At 43.6% G+C, this 16,986-nt stretch overlaps 1 long non-coding RNA gene across 1 annotated transcript in view; it reads left to right on the forward strand.

The window, feature by feature from the left end:
• The first annotated feature begins 2,991 nt into the window (after positions 1-2,991).
• LOC128312612 (uncharacterized) overlaps positions 2,992-16,986 on the forward strand; it is a 115,864-nt gene continuing 101,869 nt past the window's right edge. Inside the window, exons 1-2 of the long non-coding RNA XR_008292104.1 lie at positions 2,992-3,074; positions 4,906-5,028. This is a non-coding gene — a long non-coding RNA (uncharacterized LOC128312612). The remainder of the gene's footprint in view (positions 3,075-4,905; positions 5,029-16,986) is intronic.

A 16,986-nucleotide genomic window follows, 5' to 3' on the forward strand; every position in this document is an offset into this window, starting at 1 on the left:
TTTGAGAGAGAAACAGAGAGCACGCCCGCACAAGAAGAGGAGGGGCAGAGAGAGGGAGACAGAGGATCCAAAGCAGGCTTCGGCAGACAGCCTGATGTGGGGCTCGAACTCACAAACCATGAGATCATGACCTGAGCCAAAATCAAGAGTCAGATGCTCAGCTGAGCCACCCAGGCACCCCGATGCATTTGTTTTCTTAACAAACTCTATCTTACCCTGTCTTAGCTAACGCATTTGCCATACTCTTTAAAAACTTTTCTAATTCCAGAGGGAGAAGGAACCACAAGTTTGTACCTGAATATACTATAAAGTACATAGTGCTTGTTTTATGTCTGCTTAAGTCAACTGTTAGGGAAGCATAACGTTGTTGGTCCCACATTGTAGGTTTTGCTGTTCTCAAAAATAATATTGCTAATAAACGCTTTTGTTCTGTTTGTAAATTTTAGTTATTCTCAGGGGCAATATTTCCAATGAACCCTTGTGTGTGTGTATGTATTTACATGGTCCCAAGTTAAATAAACCATTTAGGTATTTTGACAAATAAATCTGAGCAGAGTGTCTCCACCTGAGAATTATAGTCAATATTCTGATGCCCTAAATAGAAAAGTCAAGTAAATATAAATATAAATCAATACATGCACGCACACTGAGGGACTTTTGCAAGCAACATTAACTGAGCACCTACTATGTGTATCATGTGTTTGGAGGTTTACTGTATGGTAAGGGCGTTCTAGTCTTGGGGGGCTCATTGGTCAGTGGGAGAGGCAGGCTGTACCCGACTGCCTTTGGGATCCAGGGCAGGAAGGACTTGTCAGGGCGCACTGGTGGCCAGAGGGAGGGAGGACTCATCTCTGCCTGTGGAGGGCCATGGAAGGCAGCAAACAGACAGCTGATTCTTAGGCTGCAACTTGATTGAAGAGCGGGGGTTCACCAGGCACATGAAACGAGGCGGGGGAGGGGAAAGGTAGGGGGGGTTTCAGGCAGAGGCAATGGAAACCGCAAGCTGCATCTGGGACATGACAGAGCTAGAGAGGTGACCTGGCAGGGTGTGATGAGGGGCATGGCAGGCAGGAGACGAGATTGAGAGAAAGCACCGGCCAGACTCTGGGAGGTCTATATGCGATGCTGTGGGATTTGGACTTTGCCATCGATTCTTTCATTTATTTATTGCCAAGCTGGTTTGACCTGCTTAACTGTTGCTCTTCTGGGCTTTAATGCAGACACAATTTTATTCTGAGGGGTAGGGTTTATGGAATCATAATCTTTGGGAATCATTAAAACTGATTTCCCATGGTTGATACCAGTAAAAATAAGATCCCAGTGGTACGGAGAGTGGAATATTATTTAGTGCTAAAAAGAAATGAGCTCTCAAACCAGGAAAAGACATGGAGGAAACTAAGTGAAAGAAGCCAGTCTGAAAAGACTACATACTATATGATTCCAACTATATGACATTCTGGAAAAGGCAAAACTATAGAGAGAGCAAAAAGATCAGCGGTTGCCAAGGGCTGGGAGAAGGAGGGACAAATAGGATTTTTTAGGGCAGTGAAACTACTCCAGCTGATACTACAATGATGGACTCATGTCGTTATACGTTGGCCCAAACCCACAGAACGTACAACACCAAGAGGGAACCCTAATGTAAACTATGGGCTTTGGCTGATCCTGATGTGTCAATGGGGAGTCATCAATTATAACAAAGGTTCTATCTGGTTAGGAATGTTAATGGGGGAGGGTATGCCTGTGTGGCGTCAGAGGGTATATGGGAAATCTCTGTGTCTTCCTCTCAATTTTGCCGTGTACCTAAAACTGCTCTAAGAAATAAACTATATTAATAAAAGAAAAGACCCCAGCGAGGCGCAGAGTCGCACAATGCAGGGACTCAGCCCTAGGCTTACAAGCGTTCCCAGGCAAATTCTTAAATTTTTTTTTAATGGTTATTTTATTTTTGAGAAGAGGGGGCAGAGAGAAACACACACACACACACACAGAGACTCTGAAGCAGGCTCCAGGCTCTGAGCTGTCAGCACAGAGCCCCACACGGGGCTCGAACTCACGAACTGCAAGACGGTGACCCGAGCCGAAGCCGGCACTTAACCAGCTGAGCCACCCAGGCACCCCTCCGGGCAAATGCTAAGATTCCCTAAAAGATGCTTTCTTACCTGTATTATTAGATAATTAACTCATCCCTGTTTCCCCAGAACTTTCTTACAGCCCAGGAAACCCTCAGTCCAGGGCGAACCACGGTGGCAGTCCTAAAGTGTGTTTAGGAATATGTCCGACCTGCTCTTGTCTGTCCACCCAGGCCCCCACTCCGGCCGCCACGCCATAAACTACTATCTCAGGCAGACACCCCAGGAGAGGATCTCATGGGCTCCGGCAGCTCTGGGCAACCAAGCTTTGCAGCTTCGGGAAAGGAGAAAAGGCCCTCCTACTACCGCTCAGTTCCAGGCATGAACACCTCCCCACTCCACCCCTGAATTGCTCACAGCCCCACAGAGGTGTAACAAAACTTCCCGGAAGGTTTGGGGATAGCGGAAGTAAAGCCCAGCTTCGAGAGAAATCTCTGCTATTGGCAGAGGCAGCTCCCGGAAGCCCGCCTCCCAGACCTAGTCTCCTTATTCCTGGTACCTGGCCTTGGCTCCATGTGGCAGAGTCCTGCTCACACCTGCTGCTAGAAACTTCAGGCAAAACTGCCAAATAGCTCTGACTGAGAAAGTACGTCTCTGCCCCTCCAGGTTCAGGCGTCCTTCCCAGGCAGGTAGACACTACTGACGCCCCCCAATATCCATCCTCCTGCCTGCGTAGTAATAGCACTTCCATATATTTAGGGTGACAAAGTGCCCATGTAAGAACCAGCTTTGGAACTGTTTGTGGGGGGGAAGGTGGAGGGGACTTCAGAAAGGCTATTTAAAAGAGAATCCACTGGGAGGTCTTATCCTAAAACACATACACTCACACACACTATTTTCTTCCTCTTCCCTTTTTTCTTCTTTCTAGGCTCTGATGCGAATATGATGGCTGGAGCTTCAGCAGCCCTCCTGGGACCCTAAGAACAGAAGCTGTTCATTAAGGTAAATTAAGCAGAAAAATAGACGGAAGCCTGAGTCCTTGGAGACCAAGGAACTACCCTAACAGCTCTGACTGGCAACTTCTAGACTTTCCTTAAGAAAGGGAAACAAATACTTAGGAGTTTAACCTACCCTTATTTGGGATTTAATCTAATCTTGATATAATTGGTTTTTCCTGGGATGATTGACAGCGGGAATTTCTCCTTCCTCAAGGAGCAATCCCAACCCCTACCACTAGAGGGTGGCCTTGCCCTATATGCCTCAAGCTAACAATTTCATATAGGAGTCCGACCTCAATTTAGTCTTAACAGTGTGTATGCGACAGGTATGGCCCAATATGGGCGGGGTTGTGCCAAACCCCACCCAATTCCTCTAGCATGAGATTTGGATCTCATGTTTTTCCTTTGTTTTCTGTACCCAGATCCTAGGCTTCTACAAGCAATCTGTAGAACCAAAACAAATCTACAGAGAAGCAGGTCTAACACAGCAGGCACACATAACAATTCATATTCCCAAACAGAACAATGAACTTCTAGTCTAAACAACATTCAGGTTAAGGATGACGTTACACTTTTCAACAAGAAGCGAATGGTAGATACTTGCTTTACATTTGTGTAAATAAAGGTGATTTATTAACCACCAGCTGGTGGTTCTAATAAAGGAAGATTCTACCCTAAAGAATTATTGAATCTCCACTTTCTACGAGGTGGAAAATCGCCTGCAGCACTCAAGTGACTGTTTTTTGTTGGTTGTTTTTTTTTTTTTTTTCAGTTTGCCCTCATCGAAGTTTCAAAAATCTCCAGGCACAGAGTTTTAATCATTAATAATCTGATGTGAGGAGAGTAATTTATCTAATTCTCACTCTGGCTTGGGGCAAGTTGCTTTCTCAAAATGAAAGTACAGTATCAGTGCTATAAAAAACCCGCTCACAACTAACCAACAAAGGACTCTGTGGCGTGAGAGGTGGTTGTAAAACAAACCTCTCTGACAGTTTCAGATCACATTGCCGTGGTATCTCTGCGCTGTTCTTGGTATCTTCAGTTTACAGCCCAATACACCGAAGACGTGGGAGGTTTCATTGGAGAACTAATAACAGTGCATTTCTCTTCTCAGTTTCCTTACTGGGCTGCCGGGTTAGGTGCAGACAAACAAACAAAAATGTGTCTGTAGAGTTGAGAAACATTCACTTCATTCTCTCCCATCTCCTTAAAGACCACGCGGAAAGCTTTCATATGTAATAAAACCAGTGATCGGGGAGCAATCTCAAAGTAGGAGAAAGGACCAAAACCAATGGCTCACAGGCTTGGAAATCAGGTGTCGCTCCCTTAGGGCCTCCCCCAGGGGGTAGACTTTTGCAAATAAAAATACAGGATGCCCTGTTAAATTAGGATTCTTTGTGCAATATTTGGGACACACGCGTACTAAAAAATTATTCAGTGTTTATCTGAAATTCAAAGTTAATTGAGTGTTCTGAATCTGATCTGGCAATCCTACCTAGGGGTAAAGTGATAAAGGATCTGCCCCTGGTGGGGGGCCAGGGGAGAGCTGTAAAAGAGCAGATTCTAGACTCCCGCAAGGGGACTGCCCCAGGGAATGTCACTGATTAAAAACAAAACAGCCACAAACCACTAGGCCTGTGGGCAGATTTCCCAGAGTAGCTAATGTCCTCTTATTATGTATCTTTACAAAGTCTCAGGACGCCATCCTGCTCTGGGCATATTGAGAGCTCAGTTAAGGATGCTGCACAAGCAGCTAGCCAATGACCACCGAGGATGAGGCGTGAGGTCCTTGCACAAGCTTCACATCTCTGGGATCGTGTGTTCTGCCCTTTCAGACGAATGTCTGTGTCGGCCCAGGATGCCACGAATCCTCCTCTTAGAGACAAGGCAGTCAGCTGTTACCCGGATGTCCAGCCTCCTCTACTGACTTTCAGAAGGCAGCTCGTCCAAACCGTGGGGTAAGGAAAAAATTCGGTGACCTTTCCTTGCGTCTGCCCCACTCTGCAGTGCTCCCTCTACAAGCTCTGCCTGGCACCGAGTGCCCAAACGTCCGGCTTCCTCAGGACTCCCAGTCAGAATCCACAGGATAAAGAGACGTAAAGATATAGGCACCTTCTCCTCTGCATCCAGTGCGGATGTGGGTGGACAGCGCTCCATTTCCTGCCTCTTCAGTCTCCACACCACTCTTTGCAGACACAAACACGTCAGTGTCCTGAACAGTGAGTCAGTCTCAGAAGGGATTACATGTAAGGATCCTCTCCCTCACTCTGATGCCCTTCTGGCATGGAGCCCGGCATCCAGGAAGGTTAAAGGTCTCACCAGCTGGAAGTTTCTTGACTTTCCCAGGGAGGTACCTGAAGACTTAGTCCTCTCTCTGGGATGAGGTCCTCTGCCTGCTTCTCCCCTGCTGCTGCCTTAGCTCACCTGGGGTTTTAGACCCTCCCAAGCACTTTCTTCCTTAGCTCTTGTCTGAATCTTTACCCTTCTCCCCTGTGAAAAACCCCACCATTACCTACGGCAGGAGGCCATTCTTCTTTCCTTCCCGCGTAAGATTCCGCGTCTCTTGTTCAGTCTAAAGAAGCACTGCTACATGTTCCGAAATGTCTATGGCCATCCCGATCTTTGAGAAAAAAGAAAAAGGCAAAGAAAATTAAGGGGAAGGGAAGGGAGAGGAGAGGAGGGGAGAGGAGAGGGGAGGGGAGGGGAGGGGAGGGGAGGGGAGGGGAGGGGAGGGGAGGGGAGGCAAAGAAAAATCCCACCATCATCATCATGGGTAGTTGTGGATCTCTCTGGTCACAATTCTATTTCCCAGTATGAGCTACAGGCACACCAGCCTTTTAAGCATGGCCCTGTTAAAATCAGGCACATACACAATCTCAGGGATAATGTGATCTGAATCCTCACTGAGAGAGACCTGTTTTCTCACCAGCAAGACAATGGAGCCCCGTTAGTGTGCACAACAGATTTCCCACCAGGAGCCAAACAGCATGGAGAAAGGGACAAGGCCACTCCTTAACAGATACCCCTTAAAAGGCCAGGAAGAACTCCAGACTACTGGATAGAATTATTTAGGCTCAACCTATCTGGGGAGGGGGGGGGTAGGCAATGGAGTGAGTTTGGTGGGCAGTTTTTCTCATTACACAGATAACAAATTTCAGCAGGACTTAACTTGGGTCCTCATTTTCTTTAGAGTGGCTTCACTGATTTTAGTCTGCTAAATTATGAAGTTACTTGTACCCCAGGTTTCTGTAAGATTGGTGTAAGATTAGTTACTCAAAGTTAATCTTATTATTTCTACCCCAACCTATTTTTCATCAGAATTCACAGGGTCCTGTTCTACCACCTTCGGATTTCTCTTTGTTCCTTCTATGATGCTTCATCTCTAACCACTCTGTTTCCCTTATCTGCTGGTTTCTGCCATAGATCTGGCTTTCTTGGACTTCTAGATCTTAACACGTACTGTTCTTTTGGCCTTGAATAATCATATCCCACCCCTCCAGTATCTGACCTGAGTAGGCTCACCCTTCCAATCTCAGAATGAATGATATTTCCTTATCTCGGTCATGCAGACATCCTTAGCTGGGCTTCTCAGACTTTGGTATGCATAAGAATCACCTAGAGAGCTTTTTTTTAATGTTTATTTATTTTTGAGAATAAAAGAGAGAATGTGTGTGGGAGGGGCAGAGAAGAGAGGAGGACAGAGGATCTGAAGCAGGCTCTGTGCTGACACCAGAGATCCCGATGTGGGGCTTGAACTCACAAACCGTGAGATCATGACCTGAACCAAAGTTAAATGCTTAACCAACTGAGCCATCCAGGCACCCCCACCTGGACTGCTTTTTAAAAATATAGATTCCTTCTATTCTCTGTTCCCTTCCACCAAATTCTAATTCAGTAGGTCTGGGATGGGAGCAATTTAATTTTTTTTTTAATATGTATTTATTTTTGAGAGTGAGAGAGAGAAAGAGTGGGAGCAGGGGAGGGGCAGAGAGAGAGGGAGACACAGAATCTGAAGCCGGCTCCAGGCTCCGAGCTGTCAGCACAAAGCCTGAGGCAGGGCTCGAACCATGAACCTTGAGATCATGATCTGAGCCAAAGTCAGAGAAGTAGGACGTTCAACCGACTGAGTCGCCCTGGCGCCCTGGGATGAGGGCAATTTAAATAAGCCCCCAGGTAATCCTGATTCTGCAGACCACACTTTGGGAACAACTACCCCTAGACTAAATTAAATCCTCCAGCTCTGTAGTTCTAGAGTTCTATACACTTTATCAAAATACATTATTGCTAATATCCCCTCCGTGTCTCTCCTCCGGGACAGGCTGAAAACACAGTAAGGCAGATTGTGTCCATACTATTTGCTGCTGCTTCCTCATCAATTAGTACACGTGTCCCAAGGATGGTGGCTAGTTTACTTCAGTCCTGGGGTCAGTAGCTTTTTCTCACAGTTATTAATAACTAGGTTGTCTCAACTTCCCGTTTTGCTTTTGGCCTGACTTCCTTCTAGACTTTGCTTCCAGACTTCCTTCTAACATCTGTGAAATAATTCCCTGTATTAAATCTCCTCTGTTTGTAATACTTAGCATGGTTTCTGTTTTCCTGATTATGCTGTTACAAGGATTAGTTTTAAAAGCATCTCTTCAGGGGCACCTAGGTGGCTCAGTCGATTAAGCATTTGACTCTTGATTTCGACATGGGTCACAATCTCATGGATCATGGGTTCAAGCCCCACATTGGGCTCTGTGCTGAGGATGCAGATCCTGCTTGAGATTCTCTCTCTCCCTTTCTCTCAGCAACCCCCTCAAAATAAATAAACTTAAAAAAAAATCTCTTCAAATACAACTGAGGGTTAAGCATTCATATAGTCATGTGAATTATATACCTCACATTATTTTCCCTTTATCATTAATTTTTCTCTTCATCAGACATTGAATGAGCATCTAGTCTGTGCCAGAGCCTATGTGTCTGTCACTGGTAAAAAGAAGAAAAAGAGTTCTTGTTCTAGAGGAGCTGAGAGTGGGGGTGCGGCCAGGACAGCAGAAGTGACTGAGATCTCAGTAGGATAAGTGCTGTGAGAACACATAGGAGACACCTAATCTGCTTCCAAGGTTGGGGAAGCCAGGGAAGCCTTCTCCGAGCTGTCCTGTCCACACAGTATTCTAGAAATACAAAAGAGCAGAGACCAACTAGGAGAAAACGGAAGATCTCATCAGAAGTGATATTGCCTTGGAGTTGGAGGGATGAATGGGAGTATTTGACATAAAATATCAGAATACAGTGTTTCAATGAAAGGAAGCCCCATTTGCTTCAGCCTGGGGACAGAGCATTCCAGACGTGTGCTCAGGGCCTAGCACAGGGTCCGCTTATCTAGGTTACAAGGGAAATGGTTGGAAACGAGGTCCTTAAGGCCAATTATAAAGGACCTCAGGAGAGCCTTGTTGACAAAGACATGTTTAGGCCACAGGGACTGACTGAAGATTCTGAAGAGGGGGTAGGGGGTGATAAAATAGATTCATTCACACTTTAGAAAATGATGCCTGGAGAGCAGAACAGCGGAGTAAGAGTCTGGCAGCAGGGAGACTCGTGGCAACGCTGAGGCAACAGTTCAGGTGGAAGCTGACGAGAATTTGAACTATGAGATGCAGGTAGGGGTGGCGAGGAGCGAACCACTCCCGGGTCACTATGCTCCACCCTCGAAAACATTTTCATTCCCAAAGGAAGCCTCAGAAACACGCTCGTATCCATCCTTCTCAAAACCTTGCTAATGTCTGTTTACACGTGTTTTAAAATTCATGCCCTGGTCGAGCAGTTTTTTTGTCTTTTTTTTTTTTTTTTTTTATCTTTCCAAATTCTTTTGGAAGACATCCTGGGGAAGAGCCCAGCTAAGGGAAAGGCCGAAAGGGAAAACGTGAGGACTCGAGCCAAAGAGCAAGTAAACACTCCATGGATGGAGGGAAACCACGCTTCAAAGGAGAGGAGGAAGGAAGGCTGGGGTGGAGAAAAGGAACAGACCTGAGTCTGAGTGAGACAAGACACTGGGGGGATTTTTTTTTCTTTTTCTGACTGACGAGAGGGGGGTGGGGAGAGAGGCGAACTCTGGGGACAGACGGTCAGGTGTTACAAAGGTAAACACCTCTGGGAACTTGGCAGGTGACAAAAATGAGGCAGGCTTGTTTGAAGAACACAGAGGCGCATGGTCCATGGAAAGGGCAGACACCCACAAGTTCCAGCCAATTGTTGTCATGTGGAAATGCCGGGTTTGCCAGATCTTGTGATTTGTCAGCAGAGGCCAGAAGTCGAGATATTCCTGTAAAATTACCCACTGTCTTTAATGCGGCAACTAATTCCAATTTTTTTTCTAAACGCCATGCTGGCCAAGTAAAACACATCACGGCTGCATGTGGCCCTTGGATGGCCACTTTGTAACCTCTGATCTAGAGGGAACAGGAGAAAAGAAAGTCTGCTAGCCATGTCGTATATGCGGCCTACTTCTGCTGGAACATAGACAAGTCATGAGCATGTATCATTTCCAAAAAAAAAAAAAATCTATTAAATCTACTGGCTAATTTGGGAAAGCTGATACTGAATGTGCTGATATGTAAGTGTGGTCTTGTTTTGGTAGGAAGGGTTTTATGATGCTGAGGTAGAAGGAAAGAAATCAATCATCTCTGAAGTAGTTTCTAACACATCTTTATTTTTTTAAACATTTATTTTATTTTGTTTTAAATGTTTATTTATTTATTTTGAGAGAGAGCATGTGCACATGAGCTGGGGAGGGACAGACACACACACACACACACACACACACACACACACACACAGAGAGAGAGAGAGAGAGAGAGAGAGAGAGAGAGAGAGAGAATACCAAGCAGGATCCCTGCTGCCAGTGCAGAGCCTGATGTGGGGCTCGATCTCATGACCTTGAGATCATGACTTGAGCTGAAATCAGGAGTCGGCCACTCAACCAACTGAGCCACCCAGGAGTCCCTCTAACACATCTTTAAAAAGCCAGAATTTAAGAGAATGACACTTTGGAAGACATGATTGTCTAACGTCTCTTGTAGGAGTTTAGTACTGGCAGTGAAATTCAATTATTTCAATATATATCACAGACAGTATATAAAGAATTCCTGTGAATCAATAATATGACAGTACCCCAACAGAACATGGATAAAAAATGTGCACAATTCACAGAAAAGGAAGTATTGTAGGTTTTTCATCTGTAAAAATGCTTTGCTTTATTTCACTTACCGTGTAAGAAATCCAAATTATGACAATGTCCTTTACCTACAATATTGGAAAAAGCTAAAGAACTAAAGTTGGGTCACAAGTTGTATAGATGAGGGTGTTGGAAAATGACACTATCATACATTGATGGTGGAGTTCACCTTCCACATTCCGCATGGCTGTGAGGGAAAGCAAATTAGCAGGATCCATTAAAATTTAAAAATATGCAGGGGTGCCTGGGTGGCTCAGTCAGGTAAGCCTCTGACTCTTGATCTCTGCTCAGGTCATGATCTCATGGTTCGTGAGACTGAGCCTCACACTGGGCTCTGTGCTGACAGCAGGTAACCCGCTTGGGATTCTCGCTCTCCCTCTCTGTCCCTCCCCCACTCTCAACATAAAAACAAAACTTAAGGGGCGCCTGGGTGGCTCAGTCGGTTAAGCGTCTGACTTCAGCTTAGGTCACGATCTCGCGGTCCGTGAGTTCGAGCCCCACGTCAGGCTCTGGGCTAATGGCTCAGAGCCTGGAGCCTGCTTCCGATTCTGTGTCTCCCTCTCTCTCTGCCCCTGCCCTGTTCATGCTCTGTCTCTCTCTGTCTCAAAAATAAATAAAACGTTAAAAAAATTTTTTTTAATAAAAAAACCCAAAACTTAAAAATTTGTGTATACCTTTTGACCCCCAAATATTTTTGACTCCCAATATATATACATATATATGAATATTCATTATAGCATCACTTATAACAGCAAAAATATTGAAATAAACGAAACATCCATCAAAATGGAAATGATGGACACTAAATGCAACACTGAAGCCATTAGCAAAAAGCAGCCCTACATTACTGAAATGGACATGTCCCCTGAATATTAAGTGAAAGAAGCAAGGTTAAGAAGTATAAACTGTATAGTAATATTTGGGATTGCATCCATATGTACTTATATATGTATAGAATGTCTTTGGAAGGTTTAAAAATAATTTTTTAAAAAGGGTTACCTAGGAACACCTGGGGGGCTCAGTCGGTTAAGTGTCCAACTTTTGATTTTGGCTCAGGTCATGATCTCATGGTTTGTGAGATCCAGCCCTGCATCAAGCCTCACATCAGGCTCTGCACTGATAGTGTGAAGCTTCCTTGGGGTTTTTTCTCTCTCTTCCTCTTTTTCTGACCCTGCCGCACTCTCTCTCCCACACTCTTGCTCTCTCAAAATAAATAAATAAACATTTTAAAAAATATACAAATAAAAAGGGTTGCCTCTGGGGATGGCAGGCTGGGTAGGAAGCAGAAATGGGAGAGAATTAGCTTTTTGTTATATACTAATTCGTATATATTCAATTTTTATTTTATATATACACACACACAAATATATACATAATGTATTATATATTGGATAATGTAATAATATGAATGCTATAATGCATAAGATACATTATTTATATTACCTATTAAAAGCAATTTTTTAAAAAGTCCTACTAACTAAAAAAAAAAAAAAATCACTAATGTTGTCAATCCTTTCTAAGGTTTCCTATTACTTCTGAATCCCAAGGTCAAACTTTGGCTTCAAAGTGCTGATAACTCTACCACCACTTTGGCTATTGAAATAATTGTAGGTATTTTTCTTTTGCTATCTCAGATTCAGATTCCAATTGTTAGCTTTTCTACCCAACATGCTGGTGAAAGTGCAGCCAAACCCACAAATGTGAAAAAATGAGATCCAGAAGTGTCTCTTGTCTGTGTAAAAATTCCGTGAAGTTCCTTTGCAGGAGTCCAGACAGCTCCTGAGCTTTTCCCTGAATCGTTTCTCTGAGTGAAATGAGATGATAAGGCAGACATTTAAGTGACAACAAGCAAAGCCTGGTTTGGTGTACTAGAAGTAGAAAACTCAGTGAACTTTTGATGTTCCCACTGTATACAAGCACAGACTATCTTTCTCAGGCAGACGTGGGAGCATATAGAGGACTTGGAAATCCCATTAGTTTCAGAGTCTACTGCCAATAAATTTAATAGGAAATGGAAGCAAGATTATTTTGTTTTGTTTTGTTTTGTTTTACAGCAATCTCAAGATTGCACAGAATGAAATTCTTAGAAGAGTTTAGATCAATGAGTAAAACATGAAGCAATTATTCAACCAAATCCCGAATACATCCTAAGCACCTACTAAGTGCTAGGTCAGTAAGCTAGGCGTCATGGTAGGGTAACAATGATGGATAAGGCATTCAGAATTTAATTCTGTGCTTCCCAAAGTCTCCTCTGAGAGGAATTCTAAGGAATATTAATACTGTTTCAAGACAAGAAATATTTTCTCAATAGTCAAGAATCAGAAAATAAGCAAAGACTCTAATCAGATATTAAGCCACGTTTCATCAGTACAGGACTTTTTAGATCTTTTAATATATTCACATGCAATGTAAATCTTCTAGAGAAGGCCATGGTATGCAGCTTTTCCCCAAATTATTTGAATACAGTGAGCTTTTTGGTTTGAGCAGCTGGAGGAATTAATGTCTTTGCAACATATGTAGGAAAGCTATAGCCCAAATGGAGAGAGAAACATAAATACATATGTGGAAAGTTAAATAGCAAAATAAAACTTTCATAAAACAAGCTGGGGTTAACTGCCCAAACGTTTGGCATGAATGGAATAAACAGCTTGAAATCCAAAAAGGAAAAGGTAGTGGTGACTTAGAAGTGGAAAGGCTCTGGGGAGCTAAAGGTCTGGGGCTAAGCCTCAAAGAAGGGAAGTATCAGTCAAACAGCTGGAAAGAGCTGTTTGGAAGAGGAAGGAGACCAGCTTGGCTGGAGCAGAGGGTTCATTACAGGGGAGGAAAGAGACTGAAGTCTAGGTAGGACTGGATTGGGCCTTGAAAGCCTGGCTAAGATATCTGCACCTTGGCTCACAGGTATTGTCTTAACAATTGGGAGTCTTGAAAAGCGTCTAAGCAGGGCACTAGAATGTTCCAGGTGGTTTTCTAAGAAAATTACCCCCGTGCTCATTTGTAGAAAGAATTGGGGGAGGGGAGAATGGCACCAGAAGGGAAGGAGATAGGAGCCAGAAGCTACCTGTGAGATAAAGATGCGAACAGGAGTAAATACGCAGGCTACAAAAGGCATTTTGAATGAGGAAGTGACAGAACATGAAAATTAAATGCAAGGGGGTCAGTGAACGGCATGGCATCCAGCGTCTGGATGGTGAGAATGGTACCGTTCACACGGGTAGGATAATTTGGGGGATATCAGTCGGCACTGTGCTCTCTGAGTTTTTCCTATCTCCCCCCGCCCCCAACCCCAGTAATACCACACAAGTAGGCGGGTTTTCCATATTTCTTTGCTTGAAAGATTTTTGCCTGAAACGCTGTCACCCCTCGTTTTCTTTTATGAAGCGGAACCTCGCCAAAGTTCGGATGCGCTAGAAATGATAGGCAATAACAATAGACGAAGGAGTCCCTTCAAGGTCAGGGAGAGAGAGGGCAGCAGAGGTCGATTCGAAGAGATGATGTTCTGACAAATGTGTACACCCTGGAGACCATCACCGTAATAAAAAAGATGAACATATGTCTTCCCCCAAACTGTCCTCATCCTCCTCTGTGATCCCTTTTTATCTCCCTGCCTCCCTCCTCCACCTCCACTCTGAGGCAACCCATGATCTGCTTTCAGTCCCTATCAATTCATTTTTTTTTGACTGGCATTTTTCATTTAGCATCATTGTGTTGATATCCTTCTATGTCCTTCTATCCATAGTTCATTCTTCTTTACTGCTGAGTAGTATTTCATTATGTGGATATACTGCCATTTGTTTATTCACGTACTTGTCCGTGAACTTCTGGATTGAGATCCGGAAATTCTTTATAAATTCTCGACAGAAGTCATGTATCGGATACGCAGTTTGCAAATGTTTTCTCCTGGTCTGTGGTTTCTTTTTTCATCTGCCTTCACGGTGTTACTCAGAGAACAGTTCTTAATTTTGATAAAGTCCAATTTGTCGATGTATTCTTTCGTGGATTATGCCTTCGGCGTTATAACTAAGAAATCTCGGCTAAACTGAGGTCATGGAGGTTTTACCCTATGTTTTTTCCTAACATTTCTACAGTTTTAGGTTTTAGATTTAGGTCCACAATCCATTTTTTAGTTACTTTTTATATATGGGATGAGCTACGGACTGAAGAGGTTTTTTTGTGTTTTGTCCTTTTTGGTCCTTTTTTTAACTTTAATTTTTTTGCATACAGATATCCAATCGTTCCGGCACCATTTCTTGCACCTTTGTTGAACATCACTTATCACATATGTGCAGGTCTACTTTTGGATTTTCTATTCTGTTTTATTGATTTATTTGCCTGTCTTCATGCCAATATAGCACATCTTGATTCCTGTAACTTTATAATAAATTTTGAGGTCAGGTGGTGTGAGTCCTCCAACTTTATTCCTTTTTGGGGAGGTGGTTTGGCAATTATAAGTTTTTGGCATTTCTCTATGAATTTTACAAGCAGCTTGTCAATTTCTACAAAAATAAAAGCCAACTGTAATGTCAATTGGACTGCCTTGAATCTATAGGTAAATCTGGGGAGAAATGACAACAATATTGATTTTTCCACTCCACACCCAATCCACGATCATACTATTTAGGCCCTCTTTAGTCATTTTTAGCAATGTTTTGTGGTTTTCGGCTTACGTACTTTGAACACCTTTGGTCAGGTTTATCACTCAATATCCCATCTTTTTGGTGCTATTGTAAATGGTTTTGTTTTGGAATTTCAGTTTCCAGTTTTTCATGTAACCTTGTTAAATTCACTTATTAATTCGGTAGCTTTTCGTGTAGAAATTATCTATGGGTAATCATGTCATCTATGCATATTTCTTCCTTTCTTTATCTAGATGCTGTGTATTTCTTTTTCTTGCTTTATGGCTCTGGCTAGAAGCCCCAGTACAACGTGTTCTGGTTCTTTTACGTGATGATCAGTCAGATGCAACCACAAGAGAAAACACAGGAGACGCTCCGACAAACGTTAAGTTTATTGTACTTACAAGTCCTAGAAACAGGAGGCCTGGCACACCATGCAGGGCCATGTGGGAAGCCTCAGGTAGTCAGGAGACAGAAAGCAAAAGCAAGGAGAAAACTGAGGCTAAAGTCTTTATGGGGGTTTCTGTGGCAAAGACAAGGCAGGGCAGGGCGAACAGTTTAGGACCGCCTAGTTTGAATAATTGTAGCAGGTTCTGGGTTGTAGGGATGGTCTCCAGCTGTCTCGCACCTGGCCCTGGGATGATGAAGGCAGAGGAATATTGCCTTCTGGGGAGCTTGGTCCAGACAGAGGAGGTTTCTCTCCAGATTGGTTAGTTTGCATACAAATGCATGCCTTCAGCTGAGCGCTTTGTTATCTCTAAGAACTGGCCAGTCCCAGAAGTGGCAGTCTCTCCCCAGCCAGAACCATTTTTTCTTTTGTCTTTTTTTTTTTTTTAAGATATCGAGACATTATAAGGTACAGAAATATATTATTATGTATTACATGTTATATATTATATACATATAATACAAAGGTTGGACAGACAAGATGAAGTAGACATCCTTGCTTTGTTCCTGATCTTATGGGTTGAGAGCATCACATGTTCAGACGGAACGTAAACAGACTGAGGAGCTATTAGATCCGGTGACTGAGACATGGCCTATGTCCTTGTAACAGTGCAAGTTCAGTAGAACTGTGAAAACAGAAGCCCACTTCAGACACTTCCTGAGAAAACGCAGAGGAAGATGTCTCTGAAGAAGTAGGGATCATTCTAAGAGTTTGGCTGTGAAAAGTAGAAACATCCAGGCAGTGGTTTGAGGGGGGAGCCTGAGGAATAAGTAGAAGGTTTTCACTGAGGGGAAAGACCTAAGGTGTACGTTGAATAATAACCACTTCTCCATCCTCAAATACTACGATTGTGAAACTTTTGTTACAATTCCCAAACTTTATTTTTAGAGAGATGATTGACTCAATTCACTCACCTAGTGCAAAAATAAAAGAAATCCTTATTTAAAATGTATTTTGTTTTTTGAGAGAGAGAGAGAGAGAGAGAGAGAGAGCAAGCTGGGGAGGGGCAGAGAGAATCCCAAGCAGGCTCCACACAGAGCACGAAGCCTCATGTGGGCCTTGATCTCACAACTGTGAGGTCATGATCTGTGAGCTGAAATTAAGAGTTGGATGCTTAATTGAGTGAGCCACCCGGGCCCCCCTAAAATGCAAATGTTATAAGCAATAAATGTTTTCAGAGCCTAGATAAAAGTGGAAAAAATATGATTTTTTTTCTATAAAACTAGGAGTTCTAGCAATCGGTTCCTTTTCGCTTCAGAATGCTAATGCAGAGGAGGAGGGGCCTGGAGCGTTAGGTGCCAAAGCCATGGAGGCAGAAGTGTGTGAGATCAACTCTGCAAATGACCCAGGGCAGGGGGACCTGGGCCCCTCTGAGCCCAACCTTTGGGAGCTCCATCCACCATGCTATGCAGTGGTTGGAGGAAGTCTGCCTGCCAGCCCCTTTCTACAGCTCACTGTCCTTCTCTCTCTATCATCCAATCTGCCTTGTGCACAAGACATTTGCAATAGGGTCCTGAGCAAATAATGCAAAGAGAATGGTAGAAACTTGTGTGTGGGATGCCAATTTGAAGCTGGTTTGGAGAGATCAATTTGACTAGAAGCAAGAAAATTAAATCTAAATTAGCTGCAGGTAGATTCT

Source organism: Acinonyx jubatus, chromosome D2, assembly GCF_027475565.1.
Source record: "Acinonyx jubatus isolate Ajub_Pintada_27869175 chromosome D2, VMU_Ajub_asm_v1.0, whole genome shotgun sequence".
Classification (NCBI taxonomy): domain Eukaryota; kingdom Metazoa; phylum Chordata; class Mammalia; order Carnivora; family Felidae; genus Acinonyx; species Acinonyx jubatus.